Source organism: Mustela lutreola, chromosome 2 (assembly GCF_030435805.1).
Source record: "Mustela lutreola isolate mMusLut2 chromosome 2, mMusLut2.pri, whole genome shotgun sequence".
Classification (NCBI taxonomy): domain Eukaryota; kingdom Metazoa; phylum Chordata; class Mammalia; order Carnivora; family Mustelidae; genus Mustela; species Mustela lutreola.
In genome coordinates this window covers 34,596,591-34,606,678 of record NC_081291.1, presented here as the reverse complement: position 1 = coordinate 34,606,678, position 10,088 = coordinate 34,596,591, and positions in this window count along the sequence as shown.

Genomic DNA, 10,088 nt, shown 5'->3' with positions numbered 1-10,088 from the left:
GACTCCTGTATGCAGCTCTTATAAACTGAGCTGCTATGAACATTCCAGTTCATGTTTTTTGATGGATGGATATACACATTTCTGTGGGATAGGTACCTTGGAGAGAAATGATAAGGCAAATCAGCATGTTTAACAAGCAGCTCAGGCAATGCTGACTCCTGCTGAAATTGAAGAGCCTTATTGGGATGCCTGGGTGGCCCAGTAGGTTCAGCCTCTGCCTTCAGCTCAGGTCATGATCCCAGAGTCCTGGAACTGAATCCTGCATCAAGCTCCTTGCTCAGCGGGGAGGCTGCTTCTCCCTCTGCCTGCTAGTCCTCCTGTTTGTGCTCTCTTCCCCTCTCTCCCTCCCTCTCTCTCTCTCTGACAAATAAATATATTAAAAATATTTTTTAAAAAAGGAAGAAGAAATTTAATAGCTATATGAACAGACTAACTAGCGAGTACCATTTACCAAGATGATTCATCAGTTTGGATTATACTCTGGTACAAAAGATGTAAACTAGATGTGAACTGCCCACAAGAACATTACAGTCATATTAAGGAGGGTTTAAAAAAAAAAAAAAACGAAAATACCATAGACGAGCACATAGTGGAGAAAAACACTGAAGAGAAAATAACTCGGGGATCCAATCCAAATGTCTGTTCTAGTTTAAAACAATATACACATTTATACAGAAGAGTTGCAAACTGGCTTTCTCTAAATAAGGCCCTGGGTTGTATCTGGCATAGTCAGGGTTTCAAAAATTAAGAAATGTCATAGAAAGTCTTTATTTCTGATTTCTCTTTGAAGATTAAAGTCCAAGAGCACTGGATCCTCATTCCTACATAGCTGCAATTAGCTGGAGGTGAACAATGACTGTCCCTTCAGATGAAGCCTGTGGTCCCCAGGGGCAGGAGTCCCCACCAGCTCTATTGCCTCCTTCTGGCCTCCCCTCATTCCCATCAGCTGCCTGACTCCTCTAGGTATTAGGCTTCCTGATAACTGATATGGAGAATTACAACAAACATTTTCCCATGCAATGTCGGCCTTAATCCACACAAGAACTTTACAAGCCATCAAGGGCTTGATAAGCTCATACCTATCTTACAGGGGGAGCTGAGCAACTTGAGGTTCCGAGAGCGATTTCACACAATTGCACGACCAGCAAGTGGTAGCCTTCGGTTTCCTAACCCAGGGGGCTGTTTTGAGTAGTAGTTACACATTGTATTTTTTATGTTAAGTAGTTACAGTTAAGTAGTTACAGATAAGTAGCTTTTTTATGTTACAGGTAAATCAAGATCTGTATAATAAGAGGCTTATAATAAAGTTCAGAGAAGTCGTTTTAAAGGCATCAGCAGAGGGAAAGGGTTTTGTGGAATGAAGGGGTCACAGACACGTTTCTCCCAAGGACATGGCTTCTCCTCTGAGCCTTGACTGCTGACTGAGGAAAGGGGAAGTGAGGGCCTTCTGAGGCAGGGCTTAGGGGAGCAGAGCCAAGGAGTCTGAAACAGGCAGATGGGGTAAGGTGGGAATGGACAAGAGAGAGGCCCGGAGGTGTATTGGGAAGTGAGCCTCCTTACCCAGCTAGCTGTGGCTAGGTTGCCTTGGGCCAAAGTCTTCACCTTGCCGCGTCTCTGCTCTCTTTCACATTCTCTAGCTCATTAGACTTGAGAGGACAAAAGAAATTCTGTATGCTGTTCGTTGAGATTGATTCATTCTCATGAGGATGAATATCACAGCACGGACACTGGAAACCACAAGAAAGACTAGGGATGTGGCTAGCTAGCCTGCTGGATCGGAGAACTGAGGCACCCCCAGGGGACCTGAGGTATCATCGAGCTAGATCTCCATGCTCATGCCGTGCCCGCTTCAGCCCAACCCCACCCCCCCTCCCTTCTCCTCACCGCAGAAGCTCATTCTATGTGAACCCTATCGTCCTCCACCTTCCTTTTTACTTCGTCCTTGAAGTCACTGCCAAGAAGCATCATCTACTTTGCAAAAAGCATTAGGACGTGGTCTTCCCTTAGAGGCGCCCAACTTCAGATTGGCCTTGTGGTCCGCACGGCACGCTCTGATGCCGAAGAAGGGAGGCCGTGTGGAGTGGTAGAACGAGCATGAGCTCTGGTATCTGATCTGGATTTGACTCCGTGGACATCTTACTGGGCGGCCTTGGGCAAGCCAGCCAGCCGCTCCCGGTTTCCATTTCCATGATCTGCCAAACGGGAAAAATAATACCAACCCCTGGGGGTGATTGTGAAGGTTCGAGATAAATATATAAAATGACTGGCACACAGTGGGTGCTCTCTCACTGTCATTACTGTTGTTCCAGTGCAAGGTCATTATCAGAAGAGCCCATGAATTAACTCACGTTTAATGTTAAGGGGCAGGTGCAGAGTGCAACATCGTGAATACGTTAGAGGGCCATCATGTCTGCTGACGTTCTAATCTCTTTCTGGGGGTGATGGACATCACCTCCACCGAACACAGAGTTGAGCACCTGATTCTTATGTCACCTGCCTGACTGATGACTGGCCCATGAAGTGGGAGTGTCATTCAATTAGGCCAATCAGGGTTCTTCCCTAGGATTTTTATAACAAAAGCAAAAAGAGTGAGACAGACAGACACCGTTGGCTCATTAAGCTAACATTTTATAAAGCCAAAAAGGTCTTTGGCCATGCTCTGTGCCTTGAGGAGAAAACCTTTCTGCTCTATGAGATACATAGAGAGATTATGTTCAGAGAGAAGAGCTGAGGGGTGGTGGGGGTGGGGGGCAGGGAGCAGTCAGATCAACATCTCTGAAGGCAGCACCTGAGGCTCCAGTCTTAGCCCTTCCTAACTCATCTCCTCTCCTACTCTTCCAAGTAATGGGCCCAGCACCCTCCTTCTGTGCTTAAGTTACACTGAGTGGGTTTGTTGCTGTGACTCAAAGAAATCATACTCTGTCACGATCACGTTAAAAAAAAAAAAAAAAGTATCTGAAATCATGAGTAACTAAGGATCCCACCCCAGGGACATCCTTGCGTTCGAAAGTCTTTTCTTTGCCCTACTGACTCTTTCCCCCATCATACCCTCCAAACACAGGATTGAGAGCACTCAGTCTTGACCCTTCTAAAAGAATGGGTCTTGGCTTTGAAAGCTAGATGGCTTTGAAAGCTAGATGTTCCACTCCGGGGTTCGGCTTCCTAGAATCACTACAGAATGCTGAGAGAGACAGCTGCTGGTTGTAACCTGTCTGTTAGTATCCAACCTGATAAAGAGAATGTGCCAAAAATATGTTGTTGAGGCTGGCAGACAAGGGAGTCTGGGCAACAGTGCCAATATGTTCTCTGTGGGTCCTGAGCTTGGGGACAGGAGAGAGGCTGTGTGGCACGTAGGATGCTCTTTTTTAAAACTTCTCTTCAAAGCAAAGAATTATCCACCAGGAAGGGCTGGCGATGGGTTAAGGCCATGTAGAGGGGTATATCCATTAGGCTGGGTTCTGATACCAGTAACAGAAAAAGGACTAAGAGTACATTTTAAAACAGAGTTATCTCACCAGTAAGAAGTCAGGAGATCAGGGAAGTTTCAGGTTGTTTCCAAGGTTCAGCAGCTCTCTCCTTTTTAAAATCATTTTTATTTAGGTGTAATTGACATACCACCCTATATTAGGGTCAAGTGTTATGGTATTGGATTCAGTGTTCACATATATTGCAAAATGATCACCATAGTAAGTCTAGTTAATATCTCCATTATACATAGTAGCAGAATATCTTTCTTGTAATGGCAACTCTTAAGATAGACTCTCTTAGCCACTTTCAAATAAGCAGTGTAGGCTTATAAACTATAGTCTCCATGCTGTACATGATATGCCCATACTCTTTTTTCTCAAAACTGAAACTTTGTACGTTTTGACTCCCTTTACCCATTTTGCCCCCACTCCCCACCACCTGCTTCTGGCAAATACCAGTCTGTTCTCTGTATCTATGAACATGGTTGGGATTTTTTTTTTTTTTTATAGATTCCACATATAGGTGAGATCATTGGTATTTGTCTTTCTCTGTCTGAGTTGTTTCATTTAACTTAATGCCCTCACGGTCCATCCATGTTGTTGCAAATTGCAAGATTTCATTCTTTTTTATGCCTGAATAATATTCTGTTCTATTTGTGGCCGAATAGTATGCTAATATTCTAATGTATATATTCTAACATTATGGACATTGTTTAGACATGTATCACATTTTCTTTATCCCTTCATTCATCAGTGGACAGTAGGCTGTTTCCATGTCTTGGCTATTGTAAATAATGCTGAGTGAACATAGGAGTGCAGCTAGCTCTCTGAGTTACTGTTTTCCTTTTGTTCAAATAAATACTCAGAAGTGGAATGGCTGAATCATCAAGCTTCCTCTTATGCTCACAATTTTATCACCTTGGGAAGGAAATGGAATTACTATGATTCATTTAGACCAAGATTTCTCCATCGCAGCACTATTGGCATTTTGGAGAAGATACGTCTTTGTCAAGAAGGCTGTCTTACACAGTGTATGAACTTTAGACACATCTCTGGCCCCTCCCATTAGACGCCAGTAGCAGCTCCCTTGTTCTGTTAACAATGTCTTTGGCTGTTGCCACAGGTCCCTTACAGGGCAAAATGCCTCCGGGTCAAAACCCAATGAACTATACTAATCAGTGCTCAGTCCTTCTTGGAGATGGGAAAGGATCACCTTCCCCAAAACACATGGCAAAGCCAATATCTGACGTCACCAGCTTTCTATCAGCCAAGAATGAAGCAGGGGACTTGAGAGGGGGCAGAGAAGGTTCCCCCTTGGGTCTGACATGGGCAGGGAATTGGTAGAAAAGCTAGATGCATGCATTCTGGAAGTTAGAAGCCCTCAGAAGCATGACTGGGAGCTGTCCCAATGTTGGTGACATTGGCCTGTAGACAGGCAGGAGGGTACAATGAGCATTACAGAGGACCTCCAGTTTCCAGTCCTTTGGGAGCCTCTTCGTGGACTTTGATTTTAATATTATTAGGGCTGCAGTGAAGATACTAAACTTGGGCCATTTAACCCCAAGAGGGTTACAGCAGGATCTGTGGTGTAGACCCCTCTCAAGTACAGGAGACAGACTAACTTTTTCTTGTTCCATGGACCCATTTAGTGGTCTGGAGAAGGCTAATGGGTCCCTTGTCAGGATAATGTTTTAAAGTGAATAAAACAGAATATCAATACTTGTAGTTGTTTGGGGACTGTGAAAGGATGCCATTGAGTTCCTTCTCTCCGAGGACGGAGACAGGGGAAGTGGTTAAAGGGATTCTAGGGGCAATTTCTGGTGCACATGAGTTTGGGCTTTTAAAAGCCTGCTCCGATTGATTCTTTTTAAATTCTTATTTTTCTCATTATAAAATGAATGCATACTGACTAGGAAAAAAAAGAGATCATAGAAAAGTATATAGAAAAATATTGTTCATATTCCTATCACCCAGAAATAATTACCATTAACATTTTTATTGGCCCTTCAGACTTTTGTATTTATATATCTATATACATATGGACAAAGACATACACTTTTTTCAGCAAAACGGGACCCTGCACAATTATTTATCGAAAAAAGTTGGGCACCTGGGTAGCTCAGTGGGTTAAACCTCTGCCTTTGGCTCAGGTCGTGGTCTCAGGATCCTGGGATCAAGCCCCACATAGCACAGGGCTGCCTGCTCAGCAGGGAGCCTGTTTCCCTCTCTCTCTCTCTCTCTGCCTACTTGTGATGTCTGTCAAATAAATAAATTAAATCTTTTTTTAAAATATTTATTTTTTTCCCTTAGCAGTTTAGGGACATTTTTGTCTGTTAGAAAATAGCTCTCTAGGCTGGGGACAGCCAACTGTGTTTCACAAGCCAGATCAGGCCCTCTGCCTGTTTGAGTGAATAGTTTTACTGGAGCACAACCACGCCTCCTCATTTACATATTGCCTTCTCACTGCAGTGGCAGAATTGAGTAAAGCTGACCCTTGAACAACATGAGTTTGAACTGTACAGTCCACTTATATGTGGACTTTTTTTTGTAAAAACAGTACAATACTATAAACGTATTTTTCTTCCTTATGATTTTCTTCATAAACTTTTCTTTTCTCTCACTTACTCTATTTTAAGATCACAGAATACGATACATATAACATACAAAATAGGTGTTAAGCAACTGTTTTGAGGAAGGTGTCTAGTCAACAGCTATTACTAGTTAAGTTTTAGGCCAATCAGAAGTTATATGCAGAGGGCACCTGGCTGGCTCAGTTAGTAGAACGTGCGACTCTTGATCTCAGGGTTGTGAGTTTGAGTCCCATGTTGGGTGCAGAGATTACCTAAAAATAAAATCTTCAAGAAAAGTTATACACAGATTTTTTTTTACTTCAGAGGGGTTCAGCACCCCTGCTCCCCACATTGTCTAAGGGTCCACTGTAGTTGTGACCCAAAAAGTATGACTCATGTGCCCACAATATTTCTTTTTTTTTTTTATTTTATTTATTTATTTGACAGACTGAGATCACAAGTAGGCAGAGAGGCAGGCAGAGAGAGAGAGAGGGAAGCAGGCTCCCCGCTCAGCAGAGAGCCCGATGCAGGGCTCGATCCCAGGACTCTGGGATCACGACCTGAGCTGAAGGCAGAGGCTTAACCCACTGAGCCACCCAGGTGTCCCCCACAATATTTCTTATCTGAACCTTTATAGAAAATGTCTGGGAACCCATCAGCTAGACCATGGATTTTAAACATCAGGGCTTATGAGTCTGGTTGGAGAATAAGCTTATATCTTTATTTTTACTGATAGTAACTGACATTTGACATTTCCTCCAATTATTGATGTAGGCAACAAATCACAGTCATGTTAGCAGCACCTGTGAATCAGTCTCAAGCTCGTCACACATATCTTGATGTACTTATGTTTTCCACTACTTCAAAATTATAACTATTAGACTTATAAGATCTTCGTTTGTGCCTATAAAAGGAAGAATCACATTTATTAATATGTTACAGTTTTTTAAATGGCTGATAACGTTATTTCCGTGTAATTTTTTTTTCCTTTGCAATCCTGTGTATTGTGTTTTATACAGCTAAAAACATTATTTGAGAAAGGATCCATTAGGTTTCTCCAGGCTGCCAAAGGGAGTGAACAAGAAAAGTTTAGGAATTCCTGATGTAGGTAATTCTTTTTTTTTTTTTTTTAAGTGGGAGACATGCCCAACATGGGGCTTGAATCACAGCCCCAAGATTAAGAGTTGGTATGCTCTACCAGCTGAGCCAGCCAGGCTCCCCTGATGTAGGTAATTCCTGATGAGGCTGCATACTATTCCATTCCTATTTAACCAACATGCAGCCTTGTTTCAGAATTTTCACTCCTTTTCTTAAAAAATACTTTTAATCCATGGGGCACCTGGGTGGCTCAGTGGGTTAAAGCCTCTGACTTCTGCTCAGGTCATGATCCCAGAGTCCTGGGATTGAGCCCCGCATCGGGTTCTCTGCTCAGCAGGGAGCCTGCTTCCTCCTCTCTCTCTGCCTCCCTCTCTGCCTACTTGTGATCTCTGTCAAATAAACAAATAAAATCTTTAAAAATAATACTTTTAATCCCATGCTGTACACAAATATTTATGCCCAGTAGTTCACTTAGAATACATTTCTTAAAGTGAATTGTTGGATCAATCGTGATACACTTTTTTTGCAAGTCCCCGATACCTGTTGCCAAATATTTAACAATAACAAGGGTGATAGGGGTGGTTGTGGTGATATGAACATAGGGCTTGCTTCAGGCCAGACACTACACTAAGCATCTTCCACTGACAGCTCATTTAATCCTCTGAGGCCACCATCACTGTCCCCTTGTTCAGAAGAACAAACTGAAACAGAGAAGGAAACTCTCCCAAAGACACACGGCTGCCAGGTAAGAGAGCTTAGATTTATATATATTTTTAAAGATTTTATTTATTTGGCAGAGAGAGAGAAAGAGAGCACAAGCAGGGGGATCAGCAGGCAGAGGGAGCAGGAGAAACAGACTTCTGGAGGAGCAGGGAGCCTGATGTGGGGCTCGATCTCGGGACCCTGAGATCATGACTTGAGCCGAAGGCAGAGGCTTAACCCACTGAACCACCCAGGCGCCCCCAAAGCTTGGATTTAAACTCAGGCAGGGTGGCTTCGCAGTTTTTAGTTCCCAGAAGATGGTAAACCGGCTACAAAGGATGCTGAGATATCATGACAGCTACTTGTCAGCCCAGATAAGACCAGGAGAGGAGAGCATCGCAGGAAGGAGGAAGAAGGGAACAAGCAGGAGGGACAGTGGAGAGACGCTGTGGCCAGAGCAGAGAGTGGATGGAGATGGGGCCAGAGGGAAGGGGAAAACCCCAATACACATAGATATAGATATACATATGTTACAGACTTTCCAGTTACTGTGTGTGTGTGTGTGTGTGCATACACACATATGCATGTGTAAGTCTGTAAAGACTCAGATAGGTGAGTGGTTGCCTGGGGCCGGCTGATGGGGGAATTGAGGTGTGCCACCTAAAAGGGGGAAAAATGTTCTAAAACTGATTGTGGTGACAGTTGCACAACTCTGTGAATATACTAACACTTGGTGAATTGTACACTTTAAATGGATAAATGCTATGGTTTGTGAATCGTATCTCAATAATGCTTTTCTCCCAAAAGAAAGCATATTTACCTAACCATCTAAGGTAAGAATGTAAGTCAAGAAGACCCTCGTGCCTGATGACGGAAAGAGTATATAGGACAGGAAAGTCAGAAACCCTCCCCCACAGCCACGTGACCGTCTGGTCCCTCATCTATGCACAGTGCCTGCACTAACAGCTTAACCCCCTGGTTCGTTGAGATGGTGACATGACAACTTACTCTTTCATGTCACAGGTTCCTATCACTTACTATGTGCTAGGGCTAGTTCTAGATACTGGGATATAGTAGCACAGAATTAGATGCAGTCTGCTCTCGGGAAGCCCCTTCTCGTGGTAGAAACAGATAGCTAGCTAAACAAATAAACATAGTGGATGGTGCTAAAAAAGAAAAATAAAGCCAGGTAATGCGTTAGAGAACAAGGGCCCATCCCCAGGAGCACACGATATGTGGGGATGCTGATCAGAGAAGGCCTCAGTGATGAGGTAGCATTGGAGCGATCTGAGAAATAGTATGAATGAGCAAGTTTCATGAACTGCAAAGTATGAAGGAATATTTATTATCATTACTGATGACAAAACTACACGTATGCACTCTGCACAACGTAACTATAAATTAGAGATTTCTCTTTTTAACCACAATTACATCCATTATGGACTGAACTGTGCCTCCCCAAATTCATATATAGAAGCTCTAACCCCCAGTGTGACTGTATTTGGAAACGAGGCCCTTAGAGAGGTGATTAAGGTTAAATGAGGTCATGAGGGTGGGGCCCTAATCTAATAGGACTGGTGTCATGGTAGGAAGAGAATGAGAGGGCAGGAGTGTGGCGCACTGAGAAAAGGCCAGGGGAGGACAGGGTAGGGAGCTAGCTTTCTATACGCCACGGAGCGAGGCCTCAGGAGAGACCAACAGTGCTGACACCTTGACCTTGGACTCCCCGACCCCACAACTGTGAGAAAATAACCTTCCATTGTTGAAGCCATTGAGTTAAAACTATTTTGTTATGAAAGCCATGGCATATCTTACTCTAGAAAAATGTGTGTATTGAACAGTAATTTAACATAAGCAGGTGACTCAGTCGGTGACGCGTCCAACTCCTGATTTCGGCTCAGGTGGTGATCTCAGGGTCGTGAGATCAAACCCAACATCGGGCTCCTTGGTGGGCATGAAGCCAGCTTGCGATTCTCTCCCTCTCCTTCAGTCCCCCCCACCCAGCCTCAACACACATGGGCACGTGCTCTCTCTCTCTCAAAACAAAACATACAAATTATCTATTTCTTTGATGTTGAAAACTTTGTTTGGCCACCGAGTTTACGTTAGAGGTAATTTTCTGATAAACAGTTCAATTTTCTTCCATGACTATTTAGTGATTTTATATTCTCTCAGAAAAGCATTCACTTCTTTGAAAGCCTCAAACATGTTAATAGAAAGGACATCTCTTTTTCCTTTGCTCTTTTTCGTT